The sequence below is a fragment of the Patella vulgata genome, chromosome 3, assembly GCF_932274485.2.
Source record: "Patella vulgata chromosome 3, xgPatVulg1.2, whole genome shotgun sequence".
Taxonomy (NCBI): domain Eukaryota; kingdom Metazoa; phylum Mollusca; class Gastropoda; family Patellidae; genus Patella; species Patella vulgata.
The window spans coordinates 15,775,374-15,802,735 of NC_065881.2; the positions used below are offsets into that span (position 1 = coordinate 15,775,374).

Below are 27,362 nucleotides of genomic sequence, written 5' to 3' on the forward strand. Positions count from 1 at the left end.
TTGGGTCAGACTTCTCACGAAATCCATCAGCGTTTTATTACTTTTTGGCTGAAGATAATTCTGACTCGGTGTAAACCGAAGGGGATAGGAAATCGTAGACGATAGTATCGACATACTCAGATTGTTTTATTAGCGCGAACCCATAATAAGTTCTTCAATGCCTCTACGTACATGCAATAATTGCCCCGCTTTATAATTGACAATAAAGATTCGTGCATGGCTGATAGTTTTTATTGGAAAGAGACTGGCGGTGTTGTTAAAAGAACTAATAACTGTATAGAGTTCATGCGCCACGTATAATACATACTGTCGATATCATCAAATAGAAATTGACAAATACCGTGGAAATTATATCTAGAGGAAAGTTTATGCTTATATTGTTATGCTACATTTACAGATGAATGGAGATGAAATTGATTTTAACGTCCTACTGTTCTGCTCCGACTAGGCTAATGAAGACGGGCATACGCCATACAGTGTGTTATGAGGGGGGGGGGGATTTTACGCGGACAGCGGCGTTAAGCTGCCGGGTGATCTTACACATGCACACCGGTATGTACACGCGATCTCGGTCTTTCGTCGCATCCGAACGACTAGACAGCTACCCTTGTCAGGACCAATGACAAGGGGAAACCCGGTGAACTTCCTCGGTCACCCCCTGTCTTACGAGCGCACAGCTGAATTTGGTTTAACGTCCGACTAGGCTAATGCATTGTGCTATGATTGTTCACGTTCAACTATTGGAATACGTGTGAACTCGGCTTTTATTTGGTTAAGCCAAGTGGTTTCGAGCCCAAGGTGGGATCGCCGGTCCAACTTTGTAGGTACTTAACTGGTCCCCCAGTTTCCCTCACTGCTAAAGACCGCTACGTACAACCGAATTATTGAATTAAAATTTAACCATATGTTAGTCGTTAAACGACCAAGTTTGTGTCGAATGGACGTTAAGAGAGATAGAAATGGGGTTTAACGTCCACTCGACACAAACTAGGTCATTTCGGGACTAACACATGGTTCAATTTTATTTCAATAATTCGCTTGCGCGTAGGAGTCTTTAGCAGTGGGGGGAAACCGGAGGACCCGGAGAAAACCCACGAGGTTGGACAGGCGATCCTAATCCTTGTCACGTACAACCGGGGAATCGAAACCCCGCCAGTTGACTCATGACAGACCGAATGGACGTTAAACCACTATATCTCTCTCTATAACTTAAATGACTGATCGATTTTAATAACTCTCGGTCCACGTCTATATGTGGCACTGAACCGGGAATACTGGAGTAGGGGTGACAGGCCTTTAACCTCTTAAATAATGTGTCATATTTATTTTATAATATCGACATGAGAATGGAAATCTGTTATATCTTAGTTGATAAAGTTAAAAAAAAACCCAAAAAACAAAAAACAAACCAATGCCAATTAATAGAAAATTTATGAAACAGCGATTTTCATTTTTTTTAGAAATATTTTATCTGGCGGTTTAGTAAAGAAAAATAATTCTTTTTGTATGTCTAGCAGGAAAATATGTCAGTAAATTGGATTAACTTTTTTTTATAAGACTCTATTATCAAACGGTCGATGTACTGAGTTGAATAAATAATCATTGCTTGCAGTCTTCTAGACTCGAACATACACAGTGTTTTTCTTTGGCATAATTTACTTCAAAAGACAATTCGTCTTAAGCATGAAGACGGTGACTTCCTAGTACTAATTACCTCCATTGGTTATCATCTCACGTTTAGACCTTGTCAAGAAATAAAGAATTCTGTCTCATTTACAAAAAGTTCAACTGTCTCAAGGCCTAACACAGAATGATAATTTGATCGAGTTGTCCATCGTAATTTATAGGCAAAAACATAATACATTGTACTTCAATGACTTCTAGAATTAGACCCTTTGAGAAAAAGTCAGCGGCTATTTCAGTTATATCAGCATGGATCCAATTTGAAACATTTCTGAATAGCGAAGGTATTTCCGTGCTTTTAAATATTCTCCGAGGGTTGCTCTCAGAACTTAGGATAACGATAGCAGATCAAAAAAAAAAGAAAAGAAAAAAAAGGTGCATCGTGAGAAAATTCTCATAAAAATGCGGAAGCTTAACCGCTTTGCACGTGATTATTTTTCTACATTTAGCAGAAGAGATCAAAAACATAGGGGCGTTCCCACTAATAAAACATACAAATACGATAAATGAATTAAATCCTCGATAAGGGCCAATGCTTACGATCGATTATTATACTTTTTTGCACCGACTGGGTTAATGAAGACGGTCATACGCCATATAGTGCGCTATGAGGGAAATCTTGCCCGAGCAGCGGCGTTTATTTCAAATTCCATCGGTTAAGGGTTCTTTAACGGGCACACTATAATCTGAACACTACTTAGCTCATCTGGAGAGTTAACATGTTACTTAGGGGCTCTTTCATTGAATTCCAACTGCCAAGGGTTCATTTATGTACACGCTAATGTGTACACTGGTGGCCGTAGGTTTTACATATCGTCCAAACGACTATACACATCTTTCTTTCTTTCTATTAGAATGGTGAACCAAATGTGTGTTTGAGAGACTTGGTACGCAAGTCTATGTGTATTTGAGAGACTTGGTACGCAAGTCTATGTGTATTTGAGAGACTTGGTACGCAAGTCTATGTGTCCGCTCAAAGTTAGAGTATTCATTGTTTAAATTAGAATTAATACTGCTCTTCCTAATATCGTTACTTACAGAAACCTTGTTGATTTGTAATATGGTGTATTATTTCATTAAGTACGAATTAAGTGACTTATTATTAATTTAAGCCATTATTCGGCACGATATTCGGGGCCCAATATCTGTTTACTCGCCCATTTCTTGCACGCTTTCCCGCTGGCTTACATAATCATCCATTACTATTATTAATCTTAATTAGCATAACAAACAGATTTTTGGCTGTGTTAAACTAATACATCAATCTGACCATCATAAAACATGGCCTAAAACATTCACGGGATTTTTGGCTGTGTTAAACTAATACATCAATCTGACCATCATAAAACATGGCCTAAAACATTCACGGGGTCATGCTGGTAAATTTGATACCACGTGTGTGGGGGTGGGGCGTGGGGACGAAGCGTGATGGGCGAACACACAAACACATCTTTGATTTTATTTATATAGATAACTCATTATTACCGTGAGTCGTCCGGTATCTAGATATCTTCAATAGAAGGCTTGATCTCGCTTTGACTACGTACAGCTTATCAAGGCCTTCGCGTAATACCCTGCATATTTCGGCACTAATTTCGATTGGGTACAAGCCCAGCTTCAGAGCCTATCAGATTCCTCGATCGTCGCGAATACCAAGGCTCGCGCTTTCAAGCTAAAATGTCTACCTGTGATAATCGAGTTGCAGAGTCCAAGGTTCATTCAGTGTCAAGGTTTCCGTGGAGGTCGCGATGCCACAACCTCTGATTGAACGCTACTGCTCACGTGTCTGTAGATAACATAGCTATAAGTTAGGGAATTGTGTAGTAAACAAGCAACGTCTAGATGTTGTAAAACTCGCAGTCGTTGCTTCACCTAGAATACTGTTTCACCCAAAACAGTCTAGTTAAAGTAGCTAAGTCTCTAACTCAATATCATACAAAGTCTCACACGTTGAAAACACGAATTATTATCAATTCAAATAAACATTGATGCTGTAATCTTACCGGGAAAAGGTAGGCTTCTGATATCCAATATTTAAGACAAAATAAACATTTTACCATTGGTACACGAATCGTGTACCATAGTGCGTTTCATCGTCATTCGAAACAAGTGACCAGAAAGAGCGAGGCTAGACATATTCCACAACTTATATCATCCGGCATGCAGAACAGACTGGAATAACCAGACGCTAGAAATTTCTATTCGTTTGAGACTCATGCCGTATTTCGCTGGATCTAACTGTTTTGAAATTAGAGTCAAAACGGAAACAATTGAATGTAAATCAGTTTATATACAATCGGATTACATTATTATATGCGTTGCGACCAATTTGGGTCAATTTCTAGGTCCCAAATATTAGCGATTTAGCTCCTTTAAAATAAATTATATTTAATAGGTCAGTATTCTTCCAAATTAATCATTAATAATCCTGATCCTGATTACTCCCAAGTTATTCTTAAACGTTCCATTGACGTCACAATTATTTTATTACTAGCAGGATACCCGGCTTCGATCGGGGGTCATAAGTCCAAAACCGGAAGTGGTAGACTAACGTCATCCGGGCCTATGTTACTCCCCGGTCCGAGCTACCTCTATACCCCAAATTTCAGACTCGGGGCAGACCTAGTGTAGCCGCCAACCCCGAACAGACCGGCTTCGCTCGGGGGTCATAACTCCGAAACCGGAAGTGGTAGACTAACGCCACCTGGCCTGTGTTACTCCCCGGTCCGAGCTACCCCTATACCCCAAATTTCAGACTCGGGGCAGATGTAGCCGCCAACCCCGAACAGACTGGCTTCGCTCGGGGGTCATAACTCCGAAACCGGAAGTGGTAGACTAACGCCACCTGGCCTATGTTACTCCCCGGTCCGAGCTACCCATACACCCCAAATTTCAGACTCGGAGCAGACCCAGTGTAGCCGCCAACCCCGAACAGACAGACAAACGACAGTCACAAATATATATATAGATATAGATAAATACCGCACGATTCTCGATAACTAATCATATTACTCCTTCGTATGTAAATAACTTAATTAAATCAACCTGTCCATAATATCATATATTATGTACTGGACGTTAAATTTGTAATAAACAACAACAACGATAACTAATCATTACTGAAGGACTCCTCATGTCCGAAACGTTTGATTAATAAACCTCTTGATAATACTTATGAAGTTCTCAGACTTATACTGTTTACGAGGGTTATTTTATATTTATAATATGATGGTTTATTCACAGATGCGGTAGAAATCTTATCGATATAGTAATACCTATCCAGTAGTGACTAGGTCCAGTATTTAAGTATTTAAGATGAATATGGCATAAACTGTGTATCCAGGTTTGTTTTAATAAATTTGTCAGCAGTAATGAATTTCAACTTTTTTATCCAGATCTATATTAAACTCACCACGATCGTTAGAACTCACACCTCAATCACCGATTTGTGCCATAAAAGAGGTGCCGGCAGTTTTAGTAAGTATAAATCTTCAGTTTATTGTAATGTTTTATATTAATACTTCGTATTTAAATTACCTTTAACACTTATATTATAGTTGATTTTACATATATATTTAGTAGATACAACTTAAGATTCTCCGCTTCCGTTAACCGCTATGTTAACTGGGAGAAGACGATCACGTGTTCGTTTCAAGCGTTCCCATTGGTAGGTCAGTGAAGCAATATTATGGCCGCCATACGCACTAGAATGTAACTCATTGTCCCAAATTCGCCCATGTTTACCTGCTTGTGTGAAAACAATACTGTTGAAATCTTTGAGAGTTTTTATACGCCCACATTTTCATGTGGACGTATTATGCCGTCGCCCCTGCCCGTCCGTCCACTATTTGTTTGTGGACACTCTACAGGTCACAATTGTTATTCGATTTTGGCGAAACTTAAAATATATGTCAATCTCCAAAAGATCTCGTTTCTTTTCGATATTTGCATGTATCGGACCATAACTTCATGGATTATAGCCCCTGATTGTACGAAAAATCACGTTTTTGGCTTGTGGACACACTCTATAGATCACAAATTTCACCCAATTTCGATGAAACTAAAAGTACATGTTTATAACCCAAAGATTCGCGCATATTAACTTGATGCATTATTGCCCCTGATTGTACGAAAAATCGCATTTTTACCTTGTGGCCCCTCTAGAGGTCACAATTATTTTCCGATTTACAAAATCGTTTGCATATGTGACCGTTTGACAATAATGTTGACCGAGTGCAAATTTCGTGAAAATCGGACCAAAACTGACGGACAAAATAGCCGCCCATCGTACGCAAATAGTGTAAACATCTGGTATATCAAGGTTGTAGACCCTCTAGAGGTCACAATTTTGATCTTGATGAAACTTGAAATGCATGTTTATATCCCAACGATCTTTGTTCCTTTCGATATTCGAACGTAACTTCCTGGATTATGGCCCCTGATTGTTCGAAAAATTGCATTTTTAGCTTGTGGATTCTCGAGGTCACAATTTTTTTTCCGATTTTAAAAATCGTTTAAATATATCACCGTTGCACCATAATGAAGGTTGAATTCCAATTTCAGGAAAATGAAACTGTCCTACAAAATGGCCGCTCTTTGTACGCAAATTGTGTAAAAGTATGTAATACAAAGGTTGTGGACCCTCTAGAGGTCACAATTTTTATCTGATTTTGATGACACTTAAAACATATCTTTATATCCCAAAGATCTCAGTCCCTTTTCATATTTGCGCATTTCAGACTATAACTTTCTGGATTATAGCCCCTGATTGTCCTAAAAATCGCGTTTATTCTTAGCTTGTTCTTTACCCATCTTTTGCAAAATGTGGGCGTATCCTGCCTGGCAGCCACTGATTTTATAGGATTAAATTGTGTAAAATTGCACAAAAGTACTTTTTATGAGCTACTCTCGTTTCTGATAGTAAATTATTTTTTTCCGTGAGTGTTGTTTCTCTCGATCATGACAGCGTGAGACGTCAACATTCCGGGATATACCTTCACGAAATGGATTATTATCGCTGGTTCCTCATTGGTCACTATCACGATTTACGAATCGGAACAGAAGGGATGATCCTGACAATATACTGTATAGATTTATGTGACCCCATTCACCGATAATTTAAAGAAAATGATAACTTTCCGTATGAAATTCCCAATAAATAACAAGTCACGGCTCCTGAATAAATTATACACCTTTCTTCTTCATTATTATGCCAAACACGCCAACAGTGAGGCTGATGTCTCCCGCCGAAATCCCAAAATAAATAGACGACACATATACTATTCAAAAAAAGTAGGGGATATTTGATTTTGGGGGCATAATACTAAAATATGCAAATGACTACGAAAAAAGTCACTATAGAACCTAACAGAAGAAACATTTCCAGTTACATGTGACGCCCAAACGCACCAATAGCTACCGCATGGAATGCAGGTGATGCTTGGGATCATCATGGGGGTCCAACCCAAGATTTGCACGACTCTGACTTTGAATGTTACAGTCATTGTGGCATTGAATTCCAGGGTGGAAACATCAGTTTAATTGTTTTAGTGACCAGAAAACAAATTTTGATATGCGTCGGCTTCCCCAAAATGAAAGGTTACGTGCCCTTGGCATGCTACAGATCGGCACAACACAGGCGGTTGTGGCGCGGACGATGAATGTTTCTCAGTCTGTCATAAGCAGGCTATGGTCCAGATACCGTGATACACAATCTGTACAGGACAGACCACGCTCAGGTCGACCAAGGGCGACAACTCCAGCCCAGGATCGATTTATCCGTACCTTGGCCTTGAGAAATCGTGTCATCACAGCAAATCAGATCAGCGCTCGTCTTCAAACAGACACTGGTGTGAGAGTGAGTGGCCAGACGATTCGGAATCGACTGCATAGGGGTCACCTTCGCGCCCGACGTCCTCGCGTGATCCCTTGTTTGAGAGATCATCACATTCAGGCAAGACGTCGTTGGTGTAGGGATCGTCAACACTGGGATAATCGACGCTGGAGCAATGTGATGTTTTCAGATGAGTCAAGGTTCACTGTTGATTTTTTGGACAGACGTAGGAGGGTGTGGCGTCGTCGAAACGAGCGCTTCCAAGACGTTAACGTCATCAGACATGATCGATTTGGGGGTGGTTCTGTTATGGTGTGGGGAGGCATCACTGTTGCTGGAAGAACGACTTTACATGTTGTTGCAGGGCGTGTTACAGGCCAGTACTACCGGGACAACATCTTGGCAGTCCATGTTGTGCCGTTCGCACGACGTCATGGCCGCCGTTTCATCTTCCAGGATGACAACGCAAGATGTCACAGGGCCAGGATCGTTACAGGTTACCTCCAACAACAGAACATCACCACATTACCTTGGCCAGCACTGAGTCCCGACCTCTCCCCCATCGAGCATGTCTGGGACATGCTTGGACAGAGGTTACGTCAACGTCAACAACGTCCTGCCAATGTCCAAGAACTTGCTGCTGCGTTGCAACAGGAATGGGACAATCTGGACCAAAATGACCTTAGACGTCTCATTAGGAGTATGCCACGTCGGATCAATGCTTGTTTGGCAAACAGAGGAGGATTTACCCGTTACTGACTTGGTTTTGATGGTGTGGTAACTTTGCTGTTTGACCCCGGGTATCATTTTACCCTTATAATGGTCAGTCTGTGCCTTACTTAGTCTAACGATCATTTGGAATAAATCGATGAATGTGAACTTCATTTCATTTTGTCATTTGTTTCTTCGTCAGTTTCATTAGGTGACTTTAATAACACTTAAAAATCAAATATCCCCTACTTTTTTTGAATAGTATATATAATCATATATCAAACACGCATGAAACTCACAGTTCGCTTTCACAGTCATCTATTAAAAGAAAGTTAAACTAAGTAGCTTACCCATTTGTGGAAAAGAGCCGGTGTTGACCTTCACTATTCTGTAACATGTGGTAATAATGCATGCATGTAATTTAGTTTTATCCCAGCTACACTTCCGAATAACCAACCAGGACAAAGAATTACATATCACCTGATAAACAACTTTTCAGACAGAGACCACATTCATAACTGAAAGACTCCAACGAGTTATCCTTTCAACTACCCAAAAAATATTAAAACTAAACCCACATAAGAAATAAGACATTTCAACCACTAACATAAAATAAACCATAATCCAGACAATATAATTCCAGACCCTTACAATAGAAAATCCACCACCAGAAACATCTTCACTAATTTATATTAGCTCAAAACCAAAACTATAAACTCACAAATTCAAAACTACCAATATTAAAGACACTGGCTAGGACATTCATAACCAATGTCAATTGACAGAGTCCCGAAATACGACCCTGTTACAATGAGAAGAAATGAAAATGCAGATATAATCCATAGTATGAGAAGCGATGCAATGGAATACCGCGACCTTAAAACACGACCAGTTGCTTGACTGACAGGTTTTAGCGACTAGTCATGATTTAAGAGCGGAAGATAACAGAGTCTGGTTGCTTTGATAAATGGTTACGTGTTTATTGTATTCTGTGGTCAACCACACAAACATGTGTTGTTCCAGTTGTGTGGGTACAGTCCAACTAACTGTTAGGAAGTGGCCTGAATCCTTGGAACACAACATATTTTGGAGTTACTTCCCTTACAAATCATTAGTACCGCGATCATTCTGTGTAGGATAAAGAACGAGACTGAGGTTATGCTGGGGAAAGAAAGACTGAAGAAAATAACCCGAGAAAAAGAAAAACCCATGCCGGTAGGCCAAGGTTTTTCTGTCGAGGGTTTTTTCTGAAGTCTTTCTTCCCAAGCATAACCTCAGTCTCGTGCTTTATCTTGTTTATAAACCGTCTGTTTACACGTACGCAAGATGAGAATATCCTAGAATTCCCGCAAGAAAAACCTTATATCATGTTTTCTTATGGAAAAAAACCTACCCTGGAAGAATAACCTGTTACAGGTTTAAAGAAAAACTTTCAGAAGAATAACCCCAAATTTCCCTGTATATATCCAAAACCTCCCCTGACTTTCAGACCGCAAGTTATTCTTGGCATAGAATATACCACAAAGATCAAAGAGATTTACCGTTTCAGGTTTATAAGTCCTATTAAATGGTTTTCCACGTCCTATTTTTCGGCACTAAACGTAATAATGTAGACAGACATCCGCTATGCAGTGTAATATGAGGGAATTATTCCGGGACAGCGGCGTTTCCGCCTATTCTATAGCGATTTTGGGTCTAGGACAACTGTCAGCGGACAATTGCCGGCGAGGACAACTGCCGGCCATTTTATTATTTTTTTTTAATTATTATTATAGTTTATAACTGTTGATTTTATGGGGTGTTTTCACTTTCCCAGCAGGTATTGTTTTCCAGGTAAAATCATTGGACCAGTACTAATTAGGGTAACAATGGTGTTAAAACTATAGTCTTTTTCATATCAATATTAACCACTTTACATAAAAGTTATTTTATTAACAAATTTAGCATGTACATATATATTTTTCATATCAATATTAACTACTTTACATACAAGTTATTTTATTAACATATTTAGTATTGTACATGTCCATATTCATATAAAGTCGTCAAACCAGTTCATAATCTTTGTTTTTCATCATGTATTCTTCTGTTTAATTCTATGTATTTTCTTTTCTTTGGACTGAAACGCCTCCATTTCCATATTGTAAAATTTGTATCTCTGTGTAACCATGTTCTGACGTAGTTCTATGAATCTAAAAATATTCGGGTGGTTTGACGATACTTTCTTTAACTTTGAATGCCAACCTTCAACATATTTTTGGTTGTTCTTGCACCTTCAGTGTAGAAATGGTTCCATAAACTTATATCTACACCTTCGACCCTTTGACATATGAACGAAAAATCAGACAGTGATTTATAGTTCATACATGTCATAGGTTAAATTGAACTGTTTCGTGCAATAATTAAAACAGAGTATAACTCACTAATCCATAACTAATCCATAATCCGCTTAATTAGTAGGGTTAATCTGCTGGGAAAGTGAGAACAAACCGATTTTATTGCCAGTGATTTTATTTGTTCTATTTAGTATAGTTTATTAAATGATAAATGAGGCAACAGTTATAAACTATACTTTAAAAAATGTATATATATGTATTCGTTATAAAAACATAACTGTTAATCTTATTGAAAATGGTTTCACTGTTGTTGTTTTTTTAGTATAGTTTATTACTTGATCACAGACACTGCACAGCGTGTACTAAACATTGTCCGTAAGTTCAACGGTTGCCATGTGTTGGAATATTCACGTGGCATTGCACATAATATTCACCTGTGATAATTTGTGTGTTAGTGAGTGCTATTAAAGATAGCTAGTTAGTGAGTGCTATAGACAATGTGTTTAGTAGACTGAACCTGCGTGATAATAATCAAGAATGTTTAATTAACAAGTATTGGTTATTTTTAATACAGAAAAAGAAATATCATCGGCAGCGTTGTCCCGCCCCCAGTTGTCCTGGTCCCGAGATTTAGTGGGGGTTGGGGCATGCCCCATTATCTGGAGGATAACATTCTTATTTCTATAGCATTCGTGGCCGGCTGTAGAATTTCGACAATATTTTTGGGAAATGCCTATAGGAAAATGAAATGAAATGGGGTTTAACGTCCTACTGTTCTGCTCCTAAACGGGGCTAATGAAGATGGGCATACGCCATGCAGTGTGCCATGAGGGAAATTATGCCCGGGCAGCGGCGCTACGGTCTACTCTTATATCGACTTCCAACTGCCAAGGGATCTTTTACGTGCACTCCAATGTGTACACGGGACCTCAGTTTTTTGTCCCATCCGAACGACTAGACAGTTGTCCTTGTCAGGCCCTCCGTCCTGCATCACTGACAAGGGGAAACCACGCCGGAAAATCGGGATGAACTTTCTCGGCCAATGCAGGGATCGAACAAATGCCTATAGGAAAATACTGTAGTATTGTAAAGATTGAGAGTGCAATTTGTAGGAAGTTCTACAGTATAGGAATAAACATTCTGAGTATAGGTTCACTACAGTTTCTGTAGGAATTGGTATATCGAAATTCTACATATTTTTTATTATTATTTTGGAAAAATATAGTTGACTCATGACATCTTCTAAATTGATTGGCCTATGTTGATTTCTCTGCAGATTAATTTGAATTCTACCGTTTGTTCACCAGGTAAACCATGACAAGTTCTCTACTTGGTAACTGAAATACAGGGAAAAACTATAGTTTAATGAAGTCATGTAAGAAAAATGGGAGCTATAATGCCAACACATAGGGGTAGTGGGAGTACCCAGATAAAACCCATGAGGTTCGACAGCGACCTTACTCCTTGTCACGTACAGGCCTGGGATTCAAACCACACCAGATCGTGTGATCTAAAGCGAAAGTGTTAGACCACCAGCGCCTCCCTCGGTGGCCTTAAATGTACAAATACACAGAATGAATTCTTTTTCCTGTAGTATTCATGAATAATCTATCGCATTCTCGAATCCCACAAAATTCTATAAGAACCCACACCATTACCATAAAAATAGTACAATATGAATTGAAATATGAGATCATTCATTGATGTAGCCCACACGTCTATCGCTATTGTTAGCTTATGTGTAGCATTCGATATGTGCACTCTCACTGTTCTACAATAATTCGTCAAAATACAAAGTATATCACCCTTCCGTATCCACAAAGTCGAATACATCGACTATACTGTTCTATATAGTATGTTTGACATTGACCTTCACCCATTCAGACACGTGCTCATCACTCGAACGAACAATTTACGCATCAGTGACCTTCTACCACTTTCATGTCAAAGTCTGTTAAATTACTGACTCACTGGTCTGTATACTGCGTGATTCGGATACCCTCTAGTTATTCCGCTTACGATTACGAAAAACACCGATTATGTCCGAATGCTTGCGTGTCTGCGTGTGTACACCACGTGATCGGTCGATGTGAAGTGTTGGCACGATGGGATATCGACTGATGTAAGGTAGATTATATACGATCGGCAAGCGAGTGAATAATATTGAATATTGCTTGTAATAAGCGAGAAAGTGACTGGATAAAAAAAGCTCTTTGATTCTCTTCACGGAAGAAGAATTTGTTGTTTCGCTGAGTTGAATTATTTGGTAGCTGATCAGACGTTTGTTTTAATAACTATCACATGTGAACCACGTGTTATCTGTATATTGTACCATATAGTTTGTGACTGGATAATGTTACTGCCTGTCATTTGTATGGATTTTAACACTGTACGGTTGAATTATTTATAGCCGGAAAAAGCTGCATATTTATACAGGTCGACTGTTTATGGATTTTTAATCGATTTGCTATTGACAGGAACGAATTGGATAATCATCACCCGGTTTTTAAAAAGGAAGATTCTAGAATATATCCGATGATTAAAGACTTGCTTGGTGACAGACATGACATTATGTAACGATAAATTCAAAATGAATTATTATATTTGTAGTAAACGATATTAAAATAGCATTTCTACGTGGGTTGTGCTTATATTTTATTTATATATTGGGTGCGTTAGAGATTGTATGCACATAGACATCATTCGATTATTCAAATAAGTTAACCACATCTGTTGCTGTTCAACGCATGATCGAGAATCAGTTGCAATCAAAAACTGTCAATTAACGAATAATTCCAGGACTCAGCCAGTATATGATTAACAGTTAGTGATGAACAAACTGTAAGACTTGAAGACATTCCTGTTTTAACATATCCTATCCGGAACCAACGTCATATATTGAAGAATCACGATCAACGAATAATAAGGTATGTTTAGTTGGAATTATATGTTTTAATTAGTTATTGCGTAATACTTGTCCTGGAAGATAACTTATAAACCAGCTCGCGGAACGAAACTCGTGTGGTCCGGGTGGGGGGGGGGGGCGTACGACTTATTCGGGGTATAAATGGGGCGCTGGTGATTTGTCTCCTAGACTTTTTTTTACAGCTAAAACGAACATATAATTATATGTTTTAATTAGTTATTGCGTAATACTTGTCCTGGAAGATAACTTATAAACCCGCTCGCGGCGGAACGAAACTCGCGTGTCCCGGGGGTGGGGGGGGGGTCGACTTATCCGGGGTATAAGTGGGGCGCTGGTGATTTGTCTCTTAGACTTTTTTTACAGCTAAAACGAACACATATTTACAAATTATACCCCCCCACCCCCGGATGTTCGACTTATCCGGGGTATACATGGGGCGCTGGTGGTTTGTCTCCGAGTCAATTAAACAGCTAACGAACGCATATTTGAAAAGTGTACCCTCGCTCCCATCCCCCGCATGTTTTGATATCGGAAGACTAACCGATTAAACATGTTATTATCTGGTTTCTTTAATTGCGCAATAGATCCTGAAAGTTAATAAATTAATTATCCACCTAGTGGTTATATTGCATGCAAATTACAAATATTCTATTCACAAAATGCATTTCTAAGATCTATGTTAATAGTATATAAAACGGGTGATAAGAAGCGCCAGAATTATTGGTGGAATTTTAACTAACCATATCCTGTTTTAGATATTGCGCAACCCGTATACTATTAATCGATCTAAACGCACTTGGCCTACCCCAAAACTGGACTAAACTCTACTCAAGAAACATGTAGACATAATGATGTACAAACATAGCAAGATGAAAAGATAAGTAGACTAGAGCATATATCATAGCTGAACTTGGTTCATTTATCAAAAAAACCAAAAGCCATTAGAATCTTTAAAATTTGTAGTGTACCCAAATCACAGGACTGAAACCCTCAACAAAAGGCATTTAGACATAATTATTCCAATCTACACAATAGTAATTAAGTCGAAACGAAAATAGAACACACTCATCAAGATGCAAGAATTTTAATACATGTACGTTTGCTTACTTATGCAGACTTACATGTGTGCGTTGTGCATGAAAGGAAGAAACTTCAAAGCTTTTTCTTAATATTAAGAAAAGATAACACTCTGGAAAATAAAATGTACTGAAAGTGAAAGTCTACACTCGGAACTAAAATGAAATGGGTTTAACGTCCCACTGTTCTCCGACTGGGCTAATGAAGACGGATATACGCCATACAGTGTACTATGAGGGAAATGTTGCCCAGGTAGCGGCACTATGGCCTACTCTTGTATCGAATTCCAACTGCCAAGGCATATTTTACGTGCACGCCAATGTGTAAATGGGCCTCGGTTTTTTGTCCCATCCGAACGACTAGACAGTTGTCCTTGTCAGGCCCTCTGTTATGCACAACTGATAAGGTGAAAACACGCCGAAAAATCCCGATGAACTTTCTCGGCCACTGCAGGGATAGAACATAATAGAGAGACTGCGTCTGAAATGAAATGAAGTGGGGTTTAACGTCCTACTGTTCTGCTCCTAACCTGGCCTAATGAAGACGGGCATACGCCATACAGTGTGCTATGAGGGAAATTTTGCCCGGGCAGCGGCACTACGGCCTACTCTTATATCGAATTCCAACTGCCAAGGGATCTTTTACGTGCACGCCAATGTGTACACGGGACCTCAGTTTTTTGTCCCATCCGAACGACTAGACAGTTGTCCTTGTCAGGCCCTCCGTCCTGCATCACTGACAAGGGGGAACCACGCCGGAAAATCTGGATGAACTTTCTCTGCCAATACAAGTGATCGAACACCCGACCTGCAGGCTAGCGAGCCAGCGTCTTACCCACTTAGCCACCGTGACCCCCTAAACAAAGTGAGAGTAGCCTAAATAAGCATGGTATACCCGAAATCACTTCGCTTTGGGGGCGTACACGTACGTGGGTAACAATTTTGCTAAGTATTTTGGAATGAGTAACATAAGGTTAACATTAAATTGTAGCACAAATTAGAAATTTCATCGATTGTGATTGGTCGAAAAGTGTGTCAAATGGACAATATCCCCCCCCCCCACACTAATTTATCAAGGCGAATTACTGTGTATAAATATAACAGTGTACTTTGTTTTTCATTTTTGCGCTCAATGATTTTATTCAACTCAAATCTTTATTGGCAAATATCTTCAAGAAATTCTGCACACATGACTTTCACGCCATTTTCAAACATCATCATTTATGAAAACACATTTCTGAAATACATAAAACTTTTAAAACAGTAGAAAATCAGTCAAAATTTAATTAAATAAGTCAATAAGACTTTACGTATCCATTCATGACCTAAACAAGTTTGGAGGACTAGGACCCAACTTGAATACCATAACAATACCGAAATATTATTCCTGTTTTTAGTTACAGATATGTTCATGTCTGGTAAAATCACAAAGCGCCAGTGTTGGATTTAGATGATGAGAGATCTTATGAAATTCCACTCATGAGACCACACCCCTAATCCTACAACCTCAAGCCTCGGATGATGGCTGATGATTTATATAAAGTTCGTGTAGGAAAATATTATACACCTTGGTTTGGTTGAAGGCCCAGTGAAAAGCGAAGCCCCCGGCTTCAGCCTGCCAATTGGCAAACGCAATTAATTCTAAAGTAACAACAACATGAATTCCACCCCTTATCCCACAACCTCTAGCCTCGGATGATGACTGATGTTTTATATAACGTGCGTGTATGAAAATATTATACACCTTAGTTTGGTTGAAGGTCCACTAAAAAGCGAAGTCCTCGGCTTCCGCCTATCAATTGTCAAACGCAATTAATTCAATAGTAACAACAGCATGAATTCCAAGAGAAAGGAAGAATACAAAAACAGTTTTACTACCAGGAAACATATGCACGATCGATAATGTTATCTGAAAATATTAATCATAATAGAATGTAGAGAACTACACCAAATCGTGAAGCTATTGCTACTGAAATTATTTGAATACTAGCTTAGGTATCCTGCGTTGTATGGCGGAAGCATGTCTTATTAAGCTTTCATATTACATATGAAAGCTTATTGTTTCTGTTAAGATTATTATTGTTATTTTTTTTTTGTGTTTTGTCCACAAATCGGATTTCTCAGAATCTAACCATAGGATCGTTCTGAAACTTTTACCTATCCCCCCAAAAATGGGTGGTGGCTGTTGATTAAATATATTTTCAAAACGTTTTACGAATTCGAAATCACCGAATTTTACGAAGGAATGCATTTGACCTACAATGCTGTAACTTTGTGACTATTTGACCTATTTTACTAATTCTTTTTTCTTTGAGTATCTTGAAACATTTACTTCAAATCTGCAATTTCGGATTTTGGCATTTCGAAAATTCGTCGCTGTCATTTCGAACCGGAAGTTATTACCAATTTGACAACTTCTTTAATAGTTGTGCGATTTTCGTGAAATTTAGAATGTTAGTAGATCTTGCCAATGCGACTTCAATGATGTCCTTGGAAATTTTCTAAATTATCTCCCCTTGGTGAAATTAAGGATCAAAGTTTTCAAAAAAATCGTCGAAATATAGGTCAGAATGACCTAAAAAAAAAATTCGATACTAGACAAGTAATTACTGATTCGTACACAAAATATGGAGTTTGTCGATCGAACCGGAAGTGCCACCATCTTTAAACGTGAAAAATCAAAAAGGCTTTTTTGCTATTTTACTTACATACTCGGGCGTCATATTTTCGGAATCCTGGAAGGAATGTCTAAAAATCTATCGGATCAGAATTTTGATTTCGGTCTTGTGATGGTCACCATTTTGAATTGAAAATGAAAAATAGAAGCAATTTGAAGGGCCGGGACTTTGGAACACAAGAACTCTCCTTCTAATTAAGCTAGAATGTTCAAACTTGGTGTAGGCGTTCACTAGGTCAATGTGATGATTGAGTTCAAAGATGAGCATTTTTTGCCTAGGGTAAGCAGAGATAAGCAAGCTGATTTGTTGATTCTTTAGGGCACGATAACATTGGTTATAATGAATGGAGGGCGATGAAACTCTTGTCAATCGAGAGGCTAATAGCTGGCCTGTTGTGTGAAATCATTGTATCATTTTTTGAAAATGTCCGGGGTAGCCGAAAAAAGGAGATCGAAATCCAAAAAGTCGTATTTTTACGATTTGGGGCATTTTTAGAGGTCGTGTAAAGTAAAATAAAGCATGCATATACATATATTATTGATATTAAATATATCATATAAAAAACTAAACAATGAATCAGCTGTCATTGACAGATTTTATATTATAAGCATGGTCAGTGGAAGGTCAGCGTATTGTCTAACTTGAACTCACTGACTCCGTAACATTATTGTGGGTATGGTATAAGCTGAATTTGATGAGATGCACATATCTCGTATGACTATTTGGTACTTACAAAGTTAGACTTTGTCGTAACGTAAATCAAATTTACGCTGTATTATTCATTACCAAGGATTTAGAAAGGAACGAGAACAATTATTTACAAAATCTCGCTGGGATAAATTCCGTGAATGTGCCCATGAATGGCTAAAACTTGATGGGCGAGCGAAATGGATAGCTGAACAGGCGACTTCGGGTGATATAATCAAACAAGGAATTTATCGACGCGCCAAAAGATACTGGATTTCACCCAACATGCTACAGGCCTTTTACAGACAAATTCCGAATTGGGTCTGCCCGTAATCGTATAGATAAAGAAAAATTAAAATCCCCGGCTACAATCCAACCAGGGAATAGCGGGAGTGTAGACGATCTAGGACCTAGCTCTCCAAACAAATTACGCTCCTGAAGCAAAAAGAAAGAGTAAATCGGTGCTGCCTGTTGTTTGTATTATATGTAAAAAACGTGACAGATTTGTCACTGTTGGAGAAAATAGGAAGAAGGATGTATTAACACAGACTCAGACCCAAACAGGCTCAGGTAGGCCTAATGTTAATATTATGTTACTTACTAAATTTATAATTATTACTAATAAATATTAAATATATTCATCCTACAGTTTTTAATTATTGTGTTGTTGTTTTTGTTGTAAATGGAATCAGAAGTGCTACTGCAATCACTGTAAAATTGTTATGAAGCTAGCCATTAAAGCCCTTTACCCCATTTGTTGATTTGGCACAGTCATTGGTTAAAGTGTTGCACATTTGCTTGCACAAGGGATGAAACATAGAGAAGTTAACTTGTTTTTTATTTACTTGGCCCACTTGTAGGTGCCTTGCTAAGACGATCTGTCTCTAGACCATTTCCGCTCACACAAAGGATCTGAACTAAACCGCATGCCAGAGTTGACCAGCCAGGTACATGTACATGTAGGCCTCAAAGTGACATTCCCTCCCCCACCCTTGAGCACAAACAACATTCAACGCTATATGGTGTATAATTTGTTTGCAAATTTGTTTGTAGGCCAACTGTTGAAAGCTGCTGAATTGAAAGAGGATGAAGATATTTTAAGGCATATCAGAGGGCAAGATTGTGTGGCCATTGAGGTCAGATATCACCAAAAATGTTATAGGCAATATACATGTACTGAATTTCTTAGACAGTTATCAGAAAGGTAAATATTTGTGATGTTTTTTTTATTTGTATTCTCCGCCTTCTTGCCACTGGTATTATTCAAATAAAACTGAACCATGGGTGAGTCCTGAAATTACTATGTTTTTGTCCAGTGGACGTTAAACCGCAATTCTCCTCTCTATCTCTCCTTGTACTGCTAATGCCTTCCTGTCTTCATTAGCTGGTTTCTGCATGAAAATAAGATGTTAACCCCTGTGTAAGTGTCTTTTTCCTCTGTTGTACGAAATTAATGAGAGTAAACCAAGCTCCAGAATTTTGTTTTAATTGTGTACATGTATATGTTTATTTATATTTTTCAGCAAAGATGACTAGCCCTCCGTCGAATATTAAACCACATACAATATATTCTGTGAAGATGTCATAAGAGAAAGAATCATAAATGGCCAGCAAAGTTGTCTTGTACAGAGAGAGAGAGAGAGAGAAATGGGGTTTAACGTCCACTCAATACAAACTAGGTCATTTTGGGACTAACATACGGTTTCAATTTTATTTCAATAATTCGCTTGCGCGTATGGGTCTTTAGCAGTGAGAGGAAACCGGAGGAAACCCACGAGGTTGAGAAGACGCCTCTATCTCCATGCCACATACGCTCACACCTGGGATCAAAGCCACAGCCACAAGCCAGAGGTGACCGACCAGCTAGAGGTCGAAGCGCGGCACTCTAGGCCATCCCAACCCCCCTTTCTTGTACAGACCTGTGCATGTGTAGTCAATGTGAAAATGAAAAAAAAACTGTTAAAGAGACCGAATTTGATGTTAATACATTTAGTGACAGTGATGATGATAATGAAGATTAACTTTGATGACATTTGATGTGCAGAGTAACTGTTTAATTTTGATTTTCAATGATTGTTTCACTTTAATAAATAATTTCACAACTGTCCATCCTGTTTTCTAACCTTTCCCTTCATTCCAGCCCAGATACACAATTATTTTTTTTAACTTATATCTACATGTATGTTTGTAATTTGACCATTAATCATATCCGAAATAGTAGTTCACAGCTACATTACAGTTGTAAAAATACTGTAGTGGCTAATTGAAAGGGAACATGTATGTGGGTTTAGAATGTTTATCTTAGTGGAAAAAAATCATGTGGTTCAATGCTTATAAAGTGCTACTGATCTCCATTATTTCAAAAGCATATCACTCAACTACTGTCAAACATATCCCCTGGCTAGAATATGCTACAAATCGACTCTAGCATGTTCCATACAAGCGATAATTTCTGAGCAAACATCCAACAACCAACCCTAACAGGCCCTTGAGATCCAACAAACAAAATAATTATTGGGCTTGTTTGCCCACACCTGGTCTTATGATTCATACAAGACCTGATAGTCTATCAATTACAGGCATTTGACAGAAAGGGAGATAATTCTTTTTTACCGTTAATGGATTTCCACAATTCTTTATTCACCCATGACATTTGTGTTTTGAGCATTTTTATTTACATCAAAATCTGTCCAATAAACTGTTCATTGCCAAGGATGAAGGCATGAGGTGTTTTACCAACTATTTAATTTTATGTCAACTTCAGAATTGTTAGTACACAAATAGCATTTATTTGACAATTTTGACGAATTTCATCTGGCCCTAAATCAATAAATTGCAAACATTTTGCTTGGAACTCCCAGATTTTGTCTTCCTGGCATCATAAGCTTTCCAAAAATGTATAGTTTTTCTTTTATGGAAGACCGTGTAGCGGAGTTGTGTTTCTAAGCTAGCTAGAAATTTTGGCTGCAGGCCTACACCTCCCAAGCTAAATTTCCCTCATGTCATCCTGTATAGCAAAGGCATATGCCTGTCTTAATTAACCCAGTACTAAACACAATTTACTTGTTTAATTTTTCCAGCATTTTTCAGGATAGCTGATGGGATGCGGGTCAAGTTATGCCACTTGTCTATTTAATTATTTACCAGTGAAAAATCGAATTAACTTCACCAAATTTTTACTCATTATAATGATTTTTTTTTTCTGTTCATATTATTTCTATGACATGTGACAGTGACTGTGAATATGAAAGCTTTAATATCTGCTTAGCAGATCTAGTTTAGTTTTGATTTTGTGTTTTAGAATTTGTCCGAAATATAGAGGTAATGTAGTCTGGTATTTTCTAGAACATTTCCTCACAACATCCAGTTTTAATTGTCTATTTCATCATTAAAGATACATTATGGGAGATACGATAACGAGTTGGCAGTTCTCACTATAATAGTTAAAAACTAGATAATTTAAAGGCAATTTGCTGAAAATTTCATTCAAATTGATCCACTATGAACCGAGAACAAAGCGATTGATTTCCGCCTAGCCTTGATCATCATTACTTAAGTCAGTACGATAAACAGCATAGTCTCGATTATCCATTTAATCGTTAAATCGTGAAGGAAAGTTATGCAGTAAATCGGCTCATAATCCACTAAAGATCGCAGGCTAGCGATGTCATCTAGAGTTGATTATGGCCTGGATAGGTTAATTAATTTCCAATTAATAATTTAGAAAACATGTCAGGCCTAAAGACAGACCTGCAATAAACAGATTTAGCTCTTGCATAATGTATGTTTAAATACTGCACCAAATATTACAAAAATATAAAGCGCCATTAAATGCGGTATAAAACAGTTAATTAAGTTCAATCGTTTGGCTTCCTTTAGCAAATTAACAAACAAACGAACAAAATTCATGTATTATACATGTAGACAGAAGGGAGCGTCGAAGTGGTTGGAAATTCTCACGAGTCGGTCTAAACACAATAATATTTTGAGCTTAAGAGTTGGTAACCCTAACCCAGAATTGCCAATGAATGACTTTATAAGCACACAAAATTTTCCTTTCAAGTAAGCTGCTGTCGATGCATGGTTGTTGAATGGCCTTATTATCACGCTATCCTTACACTGTAAAAAATGGATGTAATTAAATACTATACGCAGTGTTAATTAAGAGTAAATTTTGCACCACAGATAGCGTTTTTAAATTGTAACACTTTTGCAAGGGTAACCATCTAAAAGAGCTACACCTAACATGTGTAACCGATATTCATGACTATTGAACACCTGCATAAGCTACACCACTATCAGTGTTCTACTGCATTTACACCAAAGGGTGTAACTGATAATGGGGAATATATCATACAACAGTGTTAATTTTACATCATTTATTATGTTGCAAAAGTGTAACCGATATTCATGAGTATTGAACATGAGGATAGGTGTAATTGTAGCCGCTAAAGGGTGTTAGGGATGAGCTACAACTCTACAAGCGTTTTATTGTATTTACACCAACAGGTGTAATTATTTTATTAAGGAAACATTCCTCCGAATAAGGTGTCAATTTTACTCTGTATCTTGCGTTACCAAAGTGTTTGTGTATTCTAATTTGAGTGTTTATTTTGTAAAATATGACGTTAATTGCATTAGTAACACAGGTATAACTCATTTTAGAGTGTTTATCAGAATATTATCATGATATAATAATCTTAATACATTTTTCATAACGCCTCAAGTATAGATTATATTAGCTTAAAGACGTTTAAATGTTCCAAAATATTACCAAGTACTATATTTTAATTAATTATTCTTAATTCAGATGTGGTGCATAAATGAATAAACCACATTTTTCAGCTAATTTGTAAGAATATGTGTATTGATTTTTTCCTCATGATTTATATTCATTGTAAATTGATGCAGATTGTCTAATTACCCAACAGTAGTTGAATTTGAATCAGTCTGATTGACATTTGTCAATTTAATTAATGTCATTGTAAAATGAAGCGAAAGTATAGCTGAAGGTGTATATGTAATCTGGGTCGGACTAAACGCTCTATACATGTACCAATTATCATAGAGGCCTATAGTCAATTTCAAGTTTTCTGAACTTAGAAGTCTTTGGCTTGAAATAAATATCCAACCTACAATGTTGTACAACAGTGTTTTCAACAAATCAAATTACACCCGCTTTGGTGTAAAATTAAAATGGAAGTGTAATTTACAATAATACATCCTTGGGTAACATTACACTACCTGGGTGCAACACTCATCCGTGTGTAGTGTATCAGGCAGGTTACGCTACTGGAAGTGGCAACTAGTTTCCACCTGAATTGGTGTAATGTTCTACACTAATTAGGTGTTATCAGTTTACACCACTATAGGTTAGGAGTTACCCCTAACCACCTTATTATTTTTAACAGTGTACGTATAGAAATGACCTAGCTAACCAGCCTCATCTCCCAAAGTGGCCTAAATAAGAAACAACGTACCCACTTAGACTTGGCACATATTTTATCTCGTAGTAACTTTCAGTACACATGTAAGTCAACAATGAGTGTACAAAATGATGACAAGCTCATGGTCAAACTGACAATTTAAAACGTCTCTTAAACTGAAGCTTAATACCCAGATCAATTACCCGGATACGTTACTATGTATAAGGTGGATAGATTTCATGTGCGGGGTTCACAAACGAGGTGTATATTTTGAAGGTTAGTGTGCCATGACTTGACCCATTAAATTATGTGGCGCAATCATGTTAAGGACAAAAGCGCGGCTTACGTCTTGGTACATATTATATTATAATGTATGACAATGTTAAAGGGAACATAAGACTATACTGAGCATGGCTTTACAATTATCAAACATTCCAACCTGAAGACAATGGTGTACAAAAGAATTTGTCCGCTCGATATAGAGATCGCAAAGGTTGATCGTCAAATATTATAGTTTTGATTATTTTGCCTTATATTAAGCATGAGATAATAATCCCTGATTCGAAATATTTTCATCCGTGCTATTTGAGAAAGTTCACTGTCGTCTGATTTCCTCTTGTCAGTGGTACTGGTCAAGGAACATTTGAAATCACTTATCATTCTCCCAATTACATTTTCATTTGTGATTTGGGGGGTCATGGTGGCTAAGTGGGTAAGTGGGCGTTCGATCCCTGCATTGGCTGAGAAAGTTCATCCAGATTTTCCGACGTGGTTTCCCTTGTCAGTGATGCAGGACGGGGGGGGGGGGCTGAGTAGAACAGCTGTCTAGTCGTTTGGATGGGGCAAAAAACCGAGGTTCCGTGTACACATCGGCGTGTACGTAAGAGATCCCTTGACAGTTCGAATTCGTTATAAGAGTAGGCCGAATCGCCGCTGCCCGGGCAAAATTTCGCTCATAGCACACAGTATGGCGTATGCTCGTCTTCATTAGCCCAGTTTAGGAGCAGAACAGTAGGACGTTAAACCCCATTTCTTTTCATTTGTGATTTGTAGTTTATTCTTTAAAACAGACATGCTGATGCTCATGCTAATCAGTTTTCACAATTTCATTTAATTTATACCTGGATAATGGACAATACGTGAAAACTTTTAAATTTTAAGGTCATCTCAAGGACGAATTTTAATTTCAAATAATATGAGATTCATGTTGACCTGTAAGTACCAAGGAGTAGGGTCTCCTGATCAACCTCGTGGGTTTTCTCCGGGTCCTCCCACTGTTGAAGACTCCTGCGCGCAAGCGAGTTATTGAAATAAAATTGTGCCATATGTTAGTCCCGAAACGACCTGGTTTATGTTGAGTGGACGTTAAACCCCATTTCTCTCTCTTTCTCTCTCATGCTCATGTTTTATCGCTTATATCTCTTCTTTTCTTAAATAGAGAAAAATCTATACATGTTCAGAGTATCGTGTCTGTTTGGGTCACAAATGCGAGTTTTATAAGGTATTGTAGTATTACGTGTGAAGCATAATGAAGGTATATTTATTTAAAACTATAATATCAGTTTGTTAACCATGCGTGTATTGTACGGTCAACACTATTGTTGAAACTTACCTACACACCGAGTGGTACAATGTTTAAAGTGGAATAAACCAAAAGGTTCTGTACTTATCACATTAATATAAGTTAGCGTTCAAGAGCGCTGTTCGGCCTCCAAGCCGCGCCTCGGGCGAACCGAGGAATTCCCGCCCGGCCGTCTCTTACCCGCCAAGCCGCGCATTATTTCACAGTCGAGAAATCAAAATTTGACATTCTGATTTAAAACACGTACTATATTAACACTATTATTTGAGCGAGTAATCTGCAACTTTGGGTTAAGTTGTCAAACTTAATGATATAGGTACAATACTCTTTGAATTATTCCACATTGTGTTTGTGGGGGTGGGGGACACCCAATATATAAGATACATTTATACCTTGGGTGTCGTGTTTCGGGGTTTTGTTTCTTGGCAACCAACTTCAAATTGATTTTGTTTTTGTCCAAAATACTGGTTTCAAGATTAATGAATCATTATATACATTGCACTAGGGTGGATCGGGAAGATTGTCTCCCCCAGGTTACGATATAACATGTTGAATTTCAAGTGTGATTTGTACCCAAATATGCTACTTTCATTTCTCAAATAGTACCAAAAGCTCTTTTTTTTTCTAAATTGACATCATCGGTATTGCCCCACTGCTTCGTTATTCTTTTGTCAGCAGTGAGATAACTGCCCCACTATTTACTTCACTGCACGTTGTGGTGGACAACTAAATCTGTTTACATGTACATTATATTACAAAGCAGCATTTATGTAAGCTACAGAGAGAGGGAAATGGAGTTTAACGTCCAATCGATACAAACTGTCATTTCGGGACAACACATGGTTCAATTTTATTTCAATAACTCGCTTGCGCTTAGGGGTCTTTAGCAGCGGGAGGACCCGGAGAAAACCCACAAGGTTGGATAGGCGACCCTACTCCTTGTCACGTACAACCGGGGAATCGAAACCACGCCAGTTGACTCAATGACAAACCATGTGATACAACGCGCACGTGCTAACCATTCGGTCATCCAACCCCCTATCGCTTGTGGACTTTATTGAAGCTGACATTATCACCTCTCACCCTGTTGACTTGCAATACATGCACAGTGATTATGGTCAGAGGTAAGACCCTTGATCATTTAGAAAATTCTTGTGGACACTCTAATGTGATTATGTTCGTAACTCGAAAAATGTTATTAAATCCAATTGATTTTTGATCGATTACAAGTGTCTTTGGATTACCGGTACACGTTTTGTTTATGTTAGCACCAGTAAAAACTATAAGTCTATGAATTTGTTTCTTTATTTCTGAAAATAACTTCATTTGTCGTTGGCCCTGGTCACATTACCGTGTGGCCCGCTCAGAAGATTTAGCTGTTGGGGGGGGGGGGGGGTATTTCGTTGCCCGGCAACCTATCTTTAAAGGGACTGATTATGAGGACAAATGTCTTGTTAAACAGGTGACCCTACTCTTTTCCACGTACAATTGTCATATAAAACTCATTAATTGCTTAGATATTGTACCTATAACCCCAGGTGATATATGTGTATTAGATCTCGTTTCCTTCCTAGGCCTATATAGCCCAGTGTTTGTAAATACTAGTCTGTAGGCCTACAAATAAGGAGCTAAATGGCTAATATTTGGGACCTCCAAATTGACACAAATAGGTCTCAACGTATATAATGATGTAATATGAATGTAAATAAACTGATTTACATTCAATCGTTTCCGTTTTTACTCTAATTTCAAAGTAGTTATGTTCGGCGAAATACGTACGCCAGAAGTCTCAATCGAATGGCAATCTCTAGCGTCTGGTTATTCCACTCTTTACCGATAGTATGTATTGTGCATGCTCTCAAGATAAGAATATGGCATCCCCGTTTTACATGACTTGTTATATATGTCTAACCTCGTTCTTCGAGTCGCTTGTTACAAATTGCGCTGAAACGGATTATGGTACACGATTCGTGTACCAATCGTAAAATGTTTATTGTGTCTTAAATATTGGATATTAGAAGCCCATCTTTTCCCGGTAAGATCACAACATCATTGTTGGTTTAAACTGATAAATAATTCGTGTTTTCAATGTCGAATATATTGGATGATATTGAGTTAGAGACTTAGCTACTTTAAATAATTACATAAAAAAGCACCCCCCCCCCCCGAAGGACATGATATCAAGCGATCTAGAAAGATTAAGCATACCCTTGTGCACGACATATGCTATACAATACTTGTAATCCCAGGTGCGACGGGGGGTTGGATGGCTGAATGGTTCGCGTGCGCGCGCTGTATCATAAAGTCTGTCATTGAGTCGACTGGGTGGTTTCGAATCCCCGGTTGTACGTGGCAAGGAGTAGGGTCGCCTGTCCAACCTCGTGGGTTTTCTCCGGAGCCTCCGGTTTCCTCCCACAGTTAAAG

General features: G+C 38.2%; 1 protein-coding gene across 1 annotated transcript in view; it reads left to right on the plus strand.

Annotated features, from left to right (window-relative positions):
• Positions 1-12,627: 12,627 nt before the first annotated feature.
• LOC126816204 (glycine N-acyltransferase-like protein 2) overlaps positions 12,628-27,362 on the plus strand; it is a 32,874-nt gene continuing 18,139 nt past the window's right edge. Inside the window, exon 1 of the mRNA XM_050542484.1 lies at positions 12,628-13,490. The gene's annotated coding sequence lies outside the window, so the exon portion shown is untranslated. The remainder of the gene's footprint in view (positions 13,491-27,362) is intronic.